Source organism: Rhinopithecus bieti, unplaced genomic scaffold (assembly GCF_001698545.2).
Source record: "Rhinopithecus bieti isolate Rb0 unplaced genomic scaffold, ASM169854v2 scaffold_2254, whole genome shotgun sequence".
In the NCBI taxonomy this organism is placed as follows: Eukaryota; Metazoa; Chordata; class Mammalia; order Primates; family Cercopithecidae; genus Rhinopithecus; species Rhinopithecus bieti.
This window is the reverse complement of record NW_016803982.1, coordinates 3659717-3674376: the sequence shown is the minus strand read 5'-3', so window position 1 is coordinate 3674376 and position 14660 is coordinate 3659717. Positions and strand designations below refer to the sequence as shown.

The window sequence follows — 14660 nt, the reverse complement described above, 5'->3', positions numbered from 1 at the left end:
TTCCTTCTTCCTTTCTTTCTTTCATTTTATTTTATTTTTTGAGACAGAGTCTCACTCTGTCACCTAGGCTATAGTGCAGTGGTGCAATCTCGACTTACTGCAACCTCCACCTCCACGATTCTCATGCCTCAGCCTCCCGAGTGGCTGGGATTACAGGTGTGCACCACCACCCTGGCTAATTTTTGTATTTTTAGTAGAGACAGGGGCCATGGTGACTAGGCCATTCTCGAACTCCTGACCTCAAAGGATCCACCCTGCTCAGCCTTCCAAAGGCTGGGATTACAGGCGTGAGCCACTACAGCCAGCCTGGTGGTCTGGAAGTTCTTCTTTTTTTAGCTTTTGTCACCCGGGCTGGAGTGCGATGGTGCCATCTCAGCTGACTGCAACCTCCGCCTCCCGGATTCAAGTGATTCTCTTGCTGCAGCCTCCGGAGTAGCTGGGATTACAGGGCGTCCGCCACCACGCCTGGCTAATTTTTGTATTTTTAGTAGAGACGAGGTTTCACCATGTTGGCCAGGCTGGTCTTGAGCTCCTGACCTCAGGTGATCCGCCCGCCTCGGCCTCCCAGAGTGTTGGGATTACAGGCGTGAGCCACCATGCCTGTCCAGGTCTGAACTTCTTACGTCTTCTTGCATTGTGCCTCTTCAGTCACCCACCTATGGGAGGACCCACCTAATCGTATGCATCCCACTTTCCCATTTCCTCCACTGCCCCTGGCACAGGGCCCTGGCTGTGGGAGTCACCTCTGGCCCCAGAGGAGCAGCTCAGGCAGTGTATCCAGGCTGGTCCAGAAGGGTCCTTTTCTGGCTCCTTTTGAGGGGGCCAGCCTCTGCGGACTGTTCAGTAGCGGGTCCGGTGAGCAAGCACAGTCCCCACGCCAGCACTGGGGGTTAATTCACAGTGCTCTTCACCCGCCTTAGCACACTGGCTCCGTTCTCGACATGTCTACCCGCTGGATATGAGATTCTTGATTGGCATTTTTTTTTTCCTTTCAGCATTTTAAAGTGTATTATCTCACTGTCTTCTTGCCTCCAGTATTCTAATGAGAATTCAGACGTTAATCTTATTAGGGTTCTATGTAAGTGATGAATCTCTCTCTCTCCCTTTCTTTTTTTTTTTTTTTTTTTTACTTGCAAGATTTTCTCTTTGTCTTGGTCTTTTAGTGGTTTTATTGTGATGTGTGTGAATCTGTTTGAGTTTATCCTCTTGGGCGTTTGTTGCGTTTCTTGGATGTGTATACATCAAATTTGGGAAGTTTTTGGCTATTGTTCTCTCAAAAAAGTCTGCTCTCTCATCCCTCTCTTCTCTTTCTGAGGCTCCCATTGCATGTATGTTGGTATAGTTGATGGAACCCCATAGGTCTTTGAGACTGTTCAGTTTTCTTTCAGTTCCTCAGGCTGGACAATATATATCAATTGACCTGTCTTCCTTTTTTTTTTTTTTTTTTTTGAGATGGAGTCTCGGTCTGTCACCAGGCTGGAGTTTAGTGGTGCCATCTTGGCTCACTGCAACCTCTGACTCCCTGGTTCAAGCGATTCTCCTGCTCCAGCCTCCCGAGTAGCTGGGGTTACAGGCACGTGCCACCACGCCCAGCAATTTTTGTATTTTTAGTAGAGATGGGGTTTCACCATGTTGGCCAGGATGGTCTTGATCTTCTGACCTCGTGATCCAACTGCCTTGGCCTCCCAAAGTGCTGGGATTACAGGTGTGAGCCACTGCGCCCGGCCAACCTGTCTTTAGGTTTGCTGATTCCTCCCTTGTCCAGCTCAAATCATTTTCATTTTAATCCAGAACTTCTTTCTTTTTGGAGACTGAGTCTCATTCTGTCACCAAGGCTAGAGTGCAGTGGTGCTATCTTGGCTCACTACAACGTCTGCCTCCTGGGCTTAAGCCGTCCTCCCACCTCAGCCTCCCACATAGCTGGGACTACAGGTGTGCGCCCCTGCACCTGGCTAACTGTTTATTTTTTTTGTAGAGACAGGTTTTCACCATGTTGCTCAGGGTGGTCTCGAATTGGGCTCAAGCAATCTGCCTGCCTCTGTCACTCATAGTATTGGGATTACAGGCATGAGCCACCGTGCCTGGCTCTTTTCTGTACTTTCTATCTCTTCATTGATATTCTCTGTGTACTGAAACATCATTCTCATACCTTCCTTTAGTTCTCTTTTGTTTCTTTCTCTTAGAGACAGAGTCTCCAGGCTGGAGTACAGTGGTGCGATCATAGCTCACTGCAGCCTGCAGCTCCTGGGCTCAAGTGATCCTCCTGCCTCAGCCTCCCCAGTAGCTGGGACTACAGGCACACACCACTATGCCCAGCTAATTTTTAAATTTTTTGAAGAGACAGAGTCTTGCATTGTTGCCCAGGGTGGTCTTGAACTCCTGGGTTCAAATGATTCTCTTGCCTTGGCCTCCAAAGCAGTGGGATTCTAGGCATGAACGACTGCACCTGGCCTCCTTCAGTTCTTTATGCATAGTTTCCTTTAGTTTTCTGAACATACTTTAGATAGATGATTTAACTAGGAAGTCCAGTATCTGGACTTCCTCAGGAACAGTTTGTACTGGCTACTTTTTTCCTCTGCGTGTGAGTCGTACTTGCTTGTTTCCTTGCATGTCTTGTATATTTCTGTTGAAAACTGGACATTTTAAGTCATATAATGGGGCAACTCTGGAAATCAGATTTCTCCCTTTTCCCATGGTTTTTGGTTGTTGTTTGCTCAGTGACTTTAATAAACGAATTCTGCATTGTGTTCTTTGTCATGTGTGACCACTGAGGTCTCCGCTTGGTTAGCTTAGTAGTCTAACAATTAGACAAAGATTCCCTTAAATTCCTGGAAGCAGTAAGTCTCCTAGTCTTTGCTGAGGGACTCTGTGTGTGTCAGGATATGTCTTCAACATTCAGCCACAGTTTGCTACTCTGCCCCTGCTTCTTCCACTTCCTTCTTACACAGAGACTGAAGGTTAGCTAGACATGATCTCTTAAGGTCTTTCCTTAGCAGGTATCCAGCCTTGCACATGTGTGTGGCCTCCTAGAGTCTCAGGAACGTGTCACAACTTTTTAGAGTTCTATATGGGTATCGTGTTCTCCATTTTTACCTTTTAAGTGTTTTGGTTAGCTGGTTGTTTGCCCTGTTATCTTCCATCTCAAGTAGCTGTGATGTTAAATAAGTACTTCTGATTGTTTGGACAAATGCCCTGGGAAAATACTGTTCCCACTGTGCAAGCTCTGAGTCAGGTCAAATAAAAACAGTTTTGCAAGTAGGGTCTGTCAAGGAATCACAAGACAGGTCAAATAGTGACATTTTCCAGAAATGGGGCTTTCCCCCGTCTAGTGGCTGCCATGCTGCTGGTTTTCGCTGTGATGGGGCTGTTGATTTTAAGTCTACCATAGAGCTGGGGAAAACGGATAGTGTAAACTAAACTGCCACGACAATTGCCGTTCTTCCTGAGATTCATCCATTTTTCTTGAATAAATGATCCCTGTATTGCTGCAAGTCTTTAATTTCTAGAATTCTGCAAAAGTTGATTCTGACCATTTTTGCCAATATTCTCATTGATTTTATGGAGGATGGGATTTTCAGAGGTCCTTTTTCTGTAGTTTTCCCTGAAGTCAGCCTGCATGGAGTTTTGATCAAGAATGGATTTGAATTTATAAATTTTTTTTTGTATCTGTTGTGTTGATCATAAGGCTTTTCTTCTTCAGTGTGTTAATTTGGTGAATTACAGTGATTGACTTTTTAAACGTTAAGCTGACCATTGCATTCCTGGAATAAACTCCAGTGATCATGATGTATTGTTTGGATTGCATGTGCTAAAATTTTGTTAACATTATTTGTATCTATGTTCATAAGGAATATTAGCCTATAGTTTTCTGATATTGCCTTGGTCTGGGTTTGGTGTTAGGATGGTGACGGTCCCAGGATGTGTTGGAGAGTTCCCGCCTCTATTTCCTGGATCATTTGTGTAAATTTGGTAAGATTTTGCCTCTATATGTTTGCACCTGCAGTTTTCTTTGTGGAAAAAGTGTTAAACTACAAATTTAGTTTCTTTAATAGACATATTGCTATTCAGATTATCTAGTTCTTCTTGAGTAAGCTTTGGTAGTTGTATCTTTGAAGGACTATGTACATTTCATCTAAGTTGTCACATTCACATGCCTAGAGTTGTTCATGCTGAGTCCTTATCCTTTTTCTTACAGCCCTACAAAGGTATATACCACACAATTCACCCTTTGTGAGTGTATGATTAAGTAATTTCTAGTAAGTTTATACACCCATCACTACAATCCAGTTTTAGGCCCCCATCCAAATTTCTATCACCCCCCCCAAATTCTCTTGAGTCCATTTGCAATTAATTCTTACCCCTGCCTCTAGTCTGTCATCTCCTTATTGTTTGTGTCATCTGTAGTGATGTGTCCTCTTTCATCCCTGATATTTGTAATTCTTTTTTCTCTGTTTTATTTCATCAGTCTGGCTCGAGTTGTATTGCTTTTCTTAAAGAACTATCTTTTGATTTTATCGATTTTTCTCTATTTTTTTTTTTTTTTTTTCTGTTTTCTGTTTCATTGATTTCAGTCTCATCTTTATTATTTCCTACCTTCAGCTTACTTTGGGTTTAATTTGCCCTTTAGTTTTTTAAGGTGGAAATTTAAATTATTAATTTTAGACCTTTCTACTTTTTTTTTGAGACAAGGTCTCGCTGTGTCACCCAGGCTGGAGTGCAATGATGCAATCTTGGCTCACTGCAACCTCCACATTCTAGGCTCAAACAATCCTCCTGCCTCAGCCTCCCAAGTAGCTGAGACTACAGGCATTAGCTACCATGTCTGGCTCATTTTTGTATTTTTGGAGAGATGAGGTTTCCCCACGTTGCCCAGGCGGGTCTCAAACTCCTGGATTCAAGCAGTCCACCTACCTCGGCCTCCGAAAGTGCTGGGATTGCAGATGTGAACCACTGCACCCATCCGGGGTCTACTTTCTAAATATAAGCACTCAGTAATTACTTTTCAGCCATGCTTGGTGGCTCATGTCTACAATCCCAGCACTTTGGGAGCTGAGGTAGAAGGATCACTTGTGGCCAGGAGTTCAAGTCCAGCTTGGGCAATATAGTGAGATGCTGTCTCTACAAATTTTTTTTTTTTTTGAGACGGAGTCTTGCTCTATCGCCCAGGCTGGAGTGCAGTGGCCGGATCTCAGCTCCCTGCAAGCTCCGCCTCCCGGGTTTACGCCATTCTCCTGTCTCAGCCTCCCGAGTAGCTGGGACTACAGGTGCCCACCACCTTGCCCGGCTAGTTTTTTGTATTTTTAGTGGAGACGGGGCTTCACCGTGTTAGCCAGGATGGTCTCGATCTCCTGACCTCGTGATCCGCCCACCTCGGCCTCCCAAAGTGCTGGGATTACAGGCTCGAGCCACCGCACCCGGCCAAAAATGTTTTAAAAATTAGCTGGATGTGGTGGCTTGTGCCTGTGATCCTAGCCACTAGGGATACTGAGGTGGGAGGATTCCTTGAGTCTGGGGATTTGGGGTTCCAGTGAGCTGTGATCATACTGCTGCAGTCCAGCCCGGGTGACAGAGCAAGGCTCTATTAAAAATAGTAGTAATAATAATAATAATAATAAAATTTCCTCTAAGGATTGTTTTAATTCCCTCTAGCAGATTTTGCAAGATTTCTGGTACCTGTCATCTCTTTTAATGTCTTATGTTGATACTCTGTTTTCTAAAGTATTCAGTAGTAAGACTCCAAAAGAAAAAGGGCTCCTTGGCTGTGTGTGTTCAGTGGCAGCAGCCAAGGAATGCGCCAGGAAGGGACTTCACATTCTTCAGTGCCATGGTGGAGAGGAATCTGATAAAAAATGAAGGCAGTTTAGAGAGGCGACAACTGCAAGCTAAGTACCTGAGACTCTGGGTCAACAGGAAGGGACTTCACATTCTTCAGTGCCATGGTGGAGAGGAATCTGATAAAAAATGAAGGCAGTTTAGAGAGGCGACAACTGCAAGCTAAGTACCTGAGACTCTGGGTCAACAGGAAGGGGACAGTGTGTGAGGAAACGGGGGGCATGGAAAGTGGCTGAGGGGCCTGGATGGGGTTACCTGTCAGGGTCCCAACAGGCCTTTTGTAGGATTGGCTTCATCTTTGAAGCCTCCTGAGGTTACCGTGACAACCACTATTGTCCCTCTGTACTGCTGTGAGGCCACTAAAGGAAAAAGGGAGGGAAGGGACCCAAAGGGAGGACGGAGGTGGGAGAAGAGGGAGCGATGGGGAGAGAAAGGCAGAGAAGAATGGAAGCAGTGAGCGAGAAAGGGGAGAATCCTCACTGAAAAGGAGACAGGGTAAACATGACTGAGAAATGGAAAAATAATCACATTGCAAAGAACTAACTCAGAGTCAGGATGAATGTGTGTTCTTTGCTACTTGAACTGGCATTAAAAGGCCAATGTGAAGTGTTAGATATTTTTAAATGTTTATTGGTATCATTAGAAGTTGACTTCAGTTGCCCAAATGCATGGTGAGAAAGGGGATGTGTAAACAAAAATGATATTTTGGATTGTGAGGCAGAAAGTCATTTTAAATGGTCCTGGGAGGTAAAGAGACCAATCCTGTCAGTCACCTGGGACTGTCCTGGTTTTAGCATGGAATGTCCTATGTTCCCAGAAACCCCTTAGGTCCCAGCAAACCAGGGTGGCCATTCACCACAGAGGTGGAGAAGTAAAGGGCTGTGGATGAAGACTGGTACTTATTAGGAACAGGGAGGAGGATGGAGTTGGAGGGGATGAGTACAGGGCAGGATACAGAGCTCAGAAGAAAAGGAATTGACAGAAAGAATAAAAAGACCAGTGGTCGAAGATGGTAGACCTCAGGTTCAAGAACTGGAGCAACAGTCTTCTGGAATGGCCTCCATTCTAGAATGGAGAGAGAGTGTTCAGAATGCTTTAATGGAGAAAGAACAGCCGCTGCTGAGAGTGGGGCTGAAGAGAAAAAGCAGACCCTGAGGGAGCAGGGAACACCAGGAAGGCGGTTGTATGCACAGTGTGCAGACCGGGAGTAGTCTAGGGGTAGGGACATGCCTGGGCTGGACAGTGGAATTGGTGGGAAATCAGATTTCCCTGAGCAAAATCCAGTGGGCAACAGCCAAACTGGTGAGCAAGAACTGGCTGTGGTGGCTGGTCCCGAATTGGGAGCTGCACCTGCCAGGGCAGGTGTAGCTGCGAGGGAGGTCTCTGCCAACAGTTCAGCTGTGCCGTGCCTACTGAACGGCTTCACCTTGGCCTCTGGCTCTGTTGCAGCTGTGTGGGGCTCATGCTCCTACATACTGTTATCCTGTGGTAGAATTTTACCGTGAACCAGAGCCATCTAGAAGAAACTGGGTCACCCACATGCTTTCTGTGGGAGAGGCCAAGGAGTCAGGGGGAGACTGGGACCTGAAGATCAACTCTTTACTGCAGAGATCCCTCCCTGCCTCTCTCTGTCCCATGGATCCAGAGGGAAGTTGAGGACAGTTTCATGCCACATGCTTGACCCGACTGGACTGAGTAACTGTGGCTGCTGTGAAGACTCTGTCCTTGCAAGGACCTCTCCTTAGTGCCTGAATTCTGCAGAATGTTTGCGTGACACGAGTGCTTCATTCGTCTAGAAATACTTCATGGTAGTCAGTTGCTAATAACAGGATATCTGTAGGTGGCATGTTCTCAGGAGGCACACCTGAAGCCTCAAAGGTGAGGACACAGACATGGCTGGGTGAGCCTGTCCCAAGACATGACCCATATCCATAGGGAGTGCCCTCAGGGCAGCTGATACCACTTAGCCTCAGCAGTCTCCAGTAATAGCTTCGGAACAGCCACGGTCTGACTGATACACTTTCTGAAAACAGCCTTCGGTCACACAGTTTCCTACTAAATGTGGTGGTGGCCACTCTGTAGGAGTTGCCATTTTATGCGTGACTCCCTGTGAGGAAGCCCGTAGGTGCTGGTGGCTGAAATTTTAGGAATGCAGGTTTCTAAGAAGGCTGGGAAAAGCAGGCTGGGCTCCTTGGGGAGGAGCTTTTAGTAGGTTTAATTAACTTTTTTAACATATAAAAAGTTGTTAATTATAAAAACAACATTTTTTCCTACCCTGAGTGCAGCTGGAGCTGTGTTCTGCTGTTACACATTGCTCATTAATTCCACACATTGCTCATGATCCTGTGAGGTTTAGAATTTTATTAGACAATAAAGAAGATATCAAGGAAATAATATTTGTGTTTTCATATAGGTCACTTGGGTATGAATTTAAATCCACTGTAATTCAAACAGGTTTAATTTATTTCATGTTGCTACTTGAATGTGTTAGAGCTTATCAGTTAAATAGCACCTGAATGATGCAGACTTGAGATTCATTCCCTCCTTCTTTCCTTCCTTCCTCACCCCATCCTCTCCACCATAAACCAGGTTTAGAATAGCTGTTAATTTCGCTGCTCTGATTTTTTGTTGTTGTTTATTTTGAAACGGAGTCTCGCTGTGTCGCTCAGGCTGGAGTGCAGTGGCACAGTTTCAGCTCACTGCAACCTCTGCCTCCTGGGTTCAAGTGCTCCTCCTGCCTCAGCCTCCTGAGTAGCTGGAATTACAGGCAGACACCACCAGGCATGGCTAATTTTAAATTTTCTTATTTTAGTAGAGATGGGGTTTCACCATGTTGGTCAGGTTGGTCTTGAACTCCTGACCTCGTGATCTGCCTGCCTCAGTCTCCCAAAGTGCTGGGATTATAGGTGTGAGCCACCGCGCCGGCTTTTTTTTTTTTTTTTTAAAGACTGGTGCAGCTATGTTGCCCAGACTGGAATGCAGTGGCTATTTGCAGGTGTTACTGCAGCTCACTGCAGCCTTGACATCCTGGGCACCAGTAGCCCTTCCTCAGTCTGTCTAGTAGCTGGGACTGTAGGCATGTGGTACCACACCCAGCTGTTTTTATATTTTGTTTACATTTAAGGATGTTAACCTAATCTAGGAGCAGTGATGATGTTCACTATTGTTCCACATGACTCTAGCACATATATATTTGTATGTGTATAACCACAGTTGTTCATTAAGTCTGGTTCCAGGTTTTCTTGGGAAATGCAGAGAAAAATGTTCCTATCCCCAAATCTCTGTGGATACCCTTACTTAAGTATTTGGAGGTAAATTTCTATATGTGAACTTGCTGAGTACAGACATTTGAAGCCTTTTGATGCTTGCTGACAAATCACCCTCCACAAGGGTGTGTCGATATATCCCTGGATGGTGTATGCCTCTTGGAGGTTCATCTGTCCCATTGCCTTGCATTAGGAGACCCATGAACACTGAAGTAGGCAGAGACTGTCACGCAGGTCACCTGACTGGCAGCACCAGACCTAAAAAGGCCTGTTGGCTACCACAGCCTTGGCTGTCACACTGGACCCGCCCGTGGGTGTTTCTGTACATGGCCATGAACCTCTTTTGAACTACACCACATGTTAACATCTTTCTCTTAGTTAGGTCTTTGAGATTGGCAGAAGTGCTCTATTTAATAATAAAGGAATGGCCTGGGCATTGGTGGCTCACACCTGTAATTCCAGCACTTTGAGAGACCGAGGTGGACAGATCACTTGAGGTCAGAAGTTCAAGACCAGCCTGGCCAGCATGGTGAAACCCCATCTCTACTAAAATTACAAAAATTAGCATGGTGTGGTTGTGCGTGCCTGTAGTCCCAGCTACTCAGGAGGCTGAGGCAGGAGAATTGCTTGAACCCAGGAGGCAGAGGTTGCAGTGAGCCAAGATCACACCACTACACTCCAGCCTGGGTGACAGAGCGAGACTCTGTGTCAATAGTAATAATAATAATAATAACAAGGGAATGAAAGTTTCCTTAGAAAGTGAGGATTCTATTTTAAGAGAGTACTTGGGTGGGCAAGTCTGTCTTAACTGTTTCTCCTCACTGTGTCTAAATGAGAAGGAAGAATGACCCTGGTATCTGTATTTGCAGGACACTTTTCAGTATTGATATTCAGAACCCCAGATATTGAAAAGTGTAAAAGACAATACTTGCTACTTCATTGTCCCGTTGCCCGCCGCCCCCAGTAAAATGAGGGTCTTAGTTTAGTGGAAGACTGTGTTCACTGTTTAACTCACAGTTCTACATTGCTAAAATTTGGCACTTTTTTTTCCTAATAAGGGCCTCTCTGTGGAGCTTTTGAAAGTTTGTATGGTCATTAAAAACATCATTGCACACATATATTTTATACCACTTTGGAAGTAGTGCAGGCTTGTTTGAAAGCATACACTTGACTTGTCTTCTTACTCAGTCTCACAGTATTCTTTGTGAGAAGGTTGATATGCCCACATTCTGTGGCCAAAAATAAAAGTTTAGGAAATGAAAACAACAAACAGAAAACCTCATGCCAAGTGCTGTTTTCGTAGTGAGGCACTGGAGGGTGCTCTAGCAATGGGAGATGCATGCAGTCTCTGCAGTCTGCAGGCGGCCCTCACAAATGCCTCTTTCAGAAGATGTAAGAGTTGTTTTTTCTGTTCATTTTAAGGCAAATGAAAGACACATGGATGGTAGAGGAAATATTTCTATACTGACCTATAAACGGTCCCTTTAAAAGTTTATGAGAAACTGAAGAGGTAGCTCTGCGCTCCAGCCCTCTGTATGACCTCCTCTCTCCCTAGCCTGTTGCAGCCTCACCGGCCTCCTCTTCTGGGCTGTGTTGTCAGCCTGAAGCACTGTCCCTTTGTGTCTTAGCTCAGATGTCACAGATCAGAGAGGTCTTCCTTGACCACCCTGTACAACATAGTCTCCACCCCCTTACCAGCCTCTGCACTACCCCCTGTCCCCTTGCTGCTGTTTTCATTTTTTCCTATTGCCCCATTTCCACCAGACATATCACATGCTTATTTGTTTATTGTCTGCCTGTACCCTACCCCAGCCCCCAGATATTCATGAGAGCAGGGACTTGGTTTATTCCATTGCTGTTATATATCCAGAACCTAAAACAATCCTTGGCAGTGCCTGATACAAATTTTCAGAAGGAAAAAAGAAGAGATTTAGGAAATGAAATATTTTGAGTGTTTCTAAAGATTTAGTGGATTTTTTTTTCTTTATTATGGTAAATTATGTATAAGAAAATTACCAGTTTAACTTTTTTTTTTTTTGAGATGGAGTCTTGCTCTGTCTCCCAGGCTGCAGTGCAGTGGTGCAATCTCGGCTCACTGCAACCTCTGCCTCCTGGGTTCAAGCAATTCTCCTGCCTCAGCCTCCCGACTAGCTGAGATTACAGGTGCCCGCCACCACACCCGGCTAATTTGTTGTAGTTTTAGTAGAGACAGGGTTTCACCGTGTTGGCCAGGCTGGTCTCGAGCTCCTGACCTCAGGTGATCTACTCGTCTCGGCCTCCCAAAGTGCTGGGATTACAGGCGTGAGCCACCATACCCGGCCCGTTTTAACCATCTTTAAGTGTACAGTTTAGTGGCATTAAGTACATTCACACTGTTGCACAGCCATCACCACCACCCATCTTCAGAACTTTTTTATCTTCCCAAACTGAAACCCTGTGCACATTAAACACTAACTCCCTGTTCCCTTCCCCCTCACCCAGCCCCTGGTAACCACCATTCTCATTATTTTCACTGTGAATTTGACTACTCTAGTTACTTCACATACATAGAATCACATATTTATCCTTTTGTGTTTGGCTTATTTCACTCAGCATAATATCTTCCAAGGTGCATCCATGTTATAGCAGGTATCTGATTTTCATTCATTTTTAAGGCTGAATAATCTGTTGTGTGCATATTCCCTATTTTATTTATCCATCCATCTGTTGATGGACATTTGGGTCACTGCCACCTTTTGGCTATTGTTAGTGCATGTTCTATGTGGAGCACAGAAATGTGATGTTTAAGTTTCTTTGAATTATACTAGCCAGTCACAGGTCACTCCTGGGTAGTACTATGGTCTGAATGTGGTATCCCCTCCAAACTTCATGTTGAAACTTAATTCCCATTGCGGTGGTATTAAGAAGTGGGGCCTTGTAGGAAGTGGTTAAGTCATGAGGGCTGGGCCTCATGAATGGGTTAGTACCATTGGAAAGAGGCTTCAGAGAGAGTTTTCCAGTCTTGCCTTTCCGCCCTCCGCCATGTGAGGACACAGCAACAGGGCGCCATATTGGAAGCAGAGAGCAACCCTCCGTAGACACCAAGGCTGGCACCTTGATCTTGGATTCCCCAGTCTCCAGAACTGTGGGAAGCAAGTTTCTGTTGTTTATAAATTAGCCCAGTATGTGATACTTTTTAAAATAGCAGCATAAACAGACTGAGACAGGTGGTTTCTACTTTTAGGAAAATATTTTAGTTCATATTAAGGTAGAAACTTAGTCTAGCTCCTAAAAATCAGAATTGTTGTAATATTCTCAGGTGCTCTTTAAGTTTTTCTTGCAATTGTCAAAAGCAAGTTTAAAATCAAGTTACTAACTCTCTGCTAGAGGCAGGAAGCTCCTGGATAGATACTCTGGGGTTCAAGTCCAATGCTGACCTGCAGTTGGCCCTTGTCTAGATTGTGCCTTATTTTTCTCACCCATCAAAAGGAGGATGGACAAGTTTCTTCCTGCCAGTTGACATTCCACAGTCTAGAAAGGAATTGTTGCCCTCAAGTAAGACGACCTTGGGGAATTCAGAAATATAAAATATATAGCTTTTTGAGCTCATAAGTTATTTTGGTCCATTTGAGCTCAATTTGACCAGAGATTGAAGATAAAAGCTCTGCCTCCCCCAAACTTATGGGTACAGCCTGCACTCAATAGGTTTTACCGCCTGCTCCTGCCATTAAGGAAGATTTTTTTGGTCGTATGTTGTTGACCCTTTAGGTCCTCAGAAGGGGCGGCGCCCTCATCGTGTCTCTCCCTGTAGCAGCGAGTGCTACCAGGCACTTTGTTCCGGTGACTTATGATGGATACAGCACAGCGCCAAGGGGTTAGGATTCTAAAATAATTCAGGTGTATTGAGGTGCAGAACCTAAAAGAACTCCGGAGTAAGAGAAGGTAGATATCCTAAATTTTAGTCTGATTTTGACTCAGAAGTGGGTACCTGATTTCTGCCTACATCTCACCTCTTTCAGTTTTTTCCTGCTCCATTTGGGTTCCCTGCTCATTTGGTACCCTCAAGCTGGCTTGTAAATGCCCAGAGCCTGGACCACAGCACTCTCGTGGGGTCTGCCTGTTCTAGGGCCCATCAGCCGGCAGCCCACCGGGGATGACCAGTGAGCCCAAGAAAACAAGCAGTGCTCATGTCAGATGTGTAGCCCTTCCCAAGTGCTGCACCTTTTAAGAAATGCCTTCACTGGGCGTAGTGGCTCATGCCTCTAAGCACTTTAGGAGGCCGAGACGGGCGGATCACGAGGTCAGGAGTTCGAGACCAACCTGGCACAACATGGTGAAACCCCATCTCTACTAAAAATACAAAAATTAGCCGAGCGTGGTGGTCATGTGCCTCTAATCCCAGCTACTCAGGAGGCTGAGGCAGGAGAATCGCTTGAACCCGGAAGCAGAGGTTGCAGTGACTGAGATCCTACCATTGCACTCCAGCCTGGGTGACAGCGAGACTCCATCTCAGGAAGGAAGGAAGGAAGGGAAGGAAGGGAAGGGAAGGAAGGGAAGGAAGGGAAGGAAGGGAAGGAAGGGAAGGAGGGGAAGGAAGGGAATGAGGAAATGTCTTCTGCAGACACCTTAACTGCAAAGGAGTCAGCCAGGGAAGAGAATTTCTCCTCTACGAGGAAGAGAATATGGGTATAGGAGAGGCTTGGAGTGTCTCTGTCACCCCTCATGTCCTCTGGACAAAGGTTCAAGCTGTGCATTTGAATCATCAGTGTCTAGTTGTCCCGCAAAATGTCAGGGATTTACCAGGTAATTGGTGACATGCCTGCACCAGGGGATTGGGAGAATCCTTACCGTTAAACCTCTTCTCCCCACCTCTTAACACATAAATACACTTTTTAAGCTTCCTAACGCTGTACTCTGATCATGGTGCCCACCCCCTTGGACAGCATAAATTTCCCAATGATCTCCGATTACCTGCCGCATAAAGTCAAGGCCCCTTAGCGTGGCATGTACACAACCTCCTCACCCATCCTCCTATCTTTCCATTTCCCTCAGGCCGCTTACCTGTGGCCCACATGCGCCACTCACCATGCCCCACACTCTTGAGTCATCAGCGCCACTTCCTCCTGGAAGCCTTCCTTCCCTGGACACCTCAGCCAGCCATCTGTCTCACCTCCGAGAGCTCTAACCTGTCTGCTGACTTTTGCCACCCTTCCCTGTGTTAAGGTGATCGAGATGCAGAACTCCCAGTTGTCTTTGATGCCTCCTCTCCTCTCCCACCCACACCCCATCTGTTGCCAGGCCCGTTGATTTTCCCCTTCAGGTGCCAACTCTTTTTCATTGTATTAGTTTCCTATTGCTGTTGTAACAGATTATTGCAAACATCATGGCTTAAATTAAGCTTGTCCCTGCAGCCTGTGGGCCACATGTGACCTGGGATGGCTTTGAATATGACCCAACGTCCGGGCGCGGTGGCTCAAGCCTGTAATCCCAGCACTTTGGGAGGCCGAGACGGGTGGATCACGAGGTCAGGAGATCGAGACCATCCTGGCAAACACGGTGAAACCCCGTCTCTACTAAAAATAC

The 14660-nt window shown here is 45.7% G+C and overlaps 1 protein-coding gene and 1 long non-coding RNA gene across 7 annotated transcripts in view; one reads left to right on the top strand and one right to left on the bottom strand.

Moving 5' to 3' along the window:
* Nucleotides 1-7409, bottom strand: part of LOC108521890 (uncharacterized) — a 21856-nt gene extending 14447 nt beyond the window's left edge. Inside the window, exons 1-2 of the long non-coding RNA XR_001883307.1 lie at nt 6088-7409; nt 5891-5951 (exon numbers count right to left, since the gene is read on the bottom strand). This is a non-coding gene — a long non-coding RNA (uncharacterized LOC108521890). The remainder of the gene's footprint in view (nt 1-5890; nt 5952-6087) is intronic.
* The window catches only part of CLYBL (citramalyl-CoA lyase), a 305257-nt gene that overhangs the window by 1665 nt on the left and 288932 nt on the right, over nt 1-14660 (top strand). The gene's annotated exons all lie outside the window — the stretch shown is intronic.